Raw genomic sequence first — 2,650 nt, 5'->3', positions numbered from 1 at the left:
TAGTAGAAGGTATTAGTTCTTTACTATAATTTTATTTAGTCCTCTATAATCTATATATAACTATAAATTACTATCCTTTTTAGGTATAAATAAGACTAATACCTTAATAGAGCTAATTAAGTAGTAAATATATCTAGTTACCTCTATTTCCTAAATATATTTAGTAAAGGTTTATAGCTATTCTACTAATATAAAGTATATTAACTTATATAGAGGTTTTTTACTAAGTTTTAGTTTAATATAATATATTACTCCTTTTAATTTAGGGACTTTTTTTATATTTTTTTTATTAAAAATATTAGTAAAGGGTTTAAGTTTTTTAGAAATATTTTTCTTATACTTTTTATTTAGTAAGCTTTTACTTAAAGTATTAATATTTTTTTTATTTAAAACTAAAGCTCCTATTAAGTATATTATATAAACTTTCTAGCTATTTTCTATAATCTCTTATATTATTACCTCTAGTTTAGTAAGTAAGATATAATTATATAACTAAGTATAAATATAAATATTTATATAGATATTTTCTCTACTTATTAAGTTATTAGATAAAAGGATATCTCTTACTCTTTTAGGATATAAACTAACTATAAATACTCTCTAAATCTTCTATAAATAGCTTTAATTATTAATTAAAAAGAAAATAAGTTAATAAACTTTACTAATAGGTATTAGTCTTTTTTAGAAGTCTACTAGCTCTAAAGCTATAATATTAATAGTCTCCTTTAGTAAGAGTTTCTTAATAAGGTCTTCTTATATAAAGTCTACTATAATATAAATATCTATATTAATTAATAGTTTAACCTTATTATATACTTAGAGTATAATTACTTAACTTTTAATAATCTACTTTATAGGAACTAAAGTGATTTTTAGTATAATACCCCTTAAAGTTACCTCTATACCTACTTATTTCTTAAGTTTTTAGTATTATTTATATAAAAGATTATAATAATATTAATCCTACCCTATTTTAAGTTTAAGTTCTAATTACTACTTATAAACTATATATATAGTTTAGTATAATTAGAGGATATATATCTATATTTCTTATAATTATAGTATTAAGTTCCCTAAAAATTAAGAAGTTTACTATTAGAACTAAGCTTTATATAGGGGTTTACTAAGTAGTTATTTTAAAATAAAGTCTCTAAATAGTACTCTTTTAGATTTATTAACTAAGGGGGTTATAAACTACTCTTATAAAAGTAATCTAAAGAACTTAAGTATAATTACTTATATAACTTAGAATAGCTAATAGGCCTTCTTATATATCTCCCTTTTAAAATCTCCTATAATCTCTATATATATAGGGCTATAATATATATATTAGTATAATTAATATCTTATTTAAAAAGCTTATCTTTTAAGGTCTTAGTAAAACTCTAAAAGAATATATAAGTTTTTATATTACTTATATTTAGTTTACTAAAAACTTAATTAATAGACTCCTAATAAGTTTAATATATAATAAATTTCTTATTATCCTTTTAATAATACTACCTTAAAGTATTATAGTAATTCTATTCTTAAAGTTTAGGTATTATATATTACTTTTTTATAAAAACTCTAAAATCTTCCTATATAAGGTTAATTTACTTCCCTAATATATCTATAAGTATTTATTAATAAGTCTACTATTCTATTTATAAAGTATACTTTACTATACTTAAGACCTATTAGATATACTAATTATTAGAGTAGTTAGAGTAATATTTATAAGCCTCCTCTATTATAATAAGCTAATTTTCTCTTTCTATATTAGTAGATTTACTAATAAGGTAAACTATATTATAGTTTAGAAGTTTTTTATAAACCTTTAGTAACTATTTAATAAGTATTTAGTTATTTAATATAGTAGTAATTAGTTTATACTAGTTAGCTATTATAGTTATAATCTACTATATTAATATTTAGCTAATAACTTTATTTAGCTTTCTAGCTTAAGCTAGCTTATAAGTAATAACTATAAATATCTAGCCTTATAACCTATTTAATCTATAGAGAGAGGTCTTATATTCCCTATTCTCCTATATATATTTATTATCCTTTTAGTAAATATTTAGTATAAATAGTTTATCCTCTTTAAAACCCCTAGCTTTATTTAAAGTATAGCTTCTTACTTCCCTTTATTAATTTATATTATCCTCTAATTATTTACTAAGGTTATCTTCTCTATATAAGCTTATATAAGCTATTTTATTTAGTACTTAGTAAATACTAAGTATAAGTTCCTTAATCTAATTAATAAGTATTACTTAAGTATATAGTATTATTATTATTATTAACCTTTTTAAAATAAGGTAAAAATAAAAGAATTATAAAGGTATTTAGGAACTATAAGCTATAATTAAGTTAAATTAATAGAAAAAATACCTAAAAAGTAAGTATAATATTATTATATTACTTTTATTTATTTCTTCTAAGATCTTCTTTTTTAACTTTTTAATAAGTACTTACTAAGTCCTTATTATAGAAGGTTTTATACTTTATCTCTATAGGGTTCTCTATCCTTTTAACTTAGTCTAGCTAAACTATCCTTAAGCCTTTTTAGTCTAGGTAGCTAGACCCTTATAATTTATTTACTTAACTTATTAATAAAATAGTTAAAGATAGTAATAATAGTATAATAGTTAAGTAATATCTATAA

This window comes from Colletotrichum gloeosporioides, assembly GCF_011800055.1.
Source record: "Colletotrichum gloeosporioides strain Lc1 chromosome Unknown consensus_76, whole genome shotgun sequence".
In the NCBI taxonomy this organism is placed as follows: domain Eukaryota; kingdom Fungi; phylum Ascomycota; class Sordariomycetes; order Glomerellales; family Glomerellaceae; genus Colletotrichum; species Colletotrichum gloeosporioides.
This window is presented reverse-complemented; position numbering follows the sequence as displayed.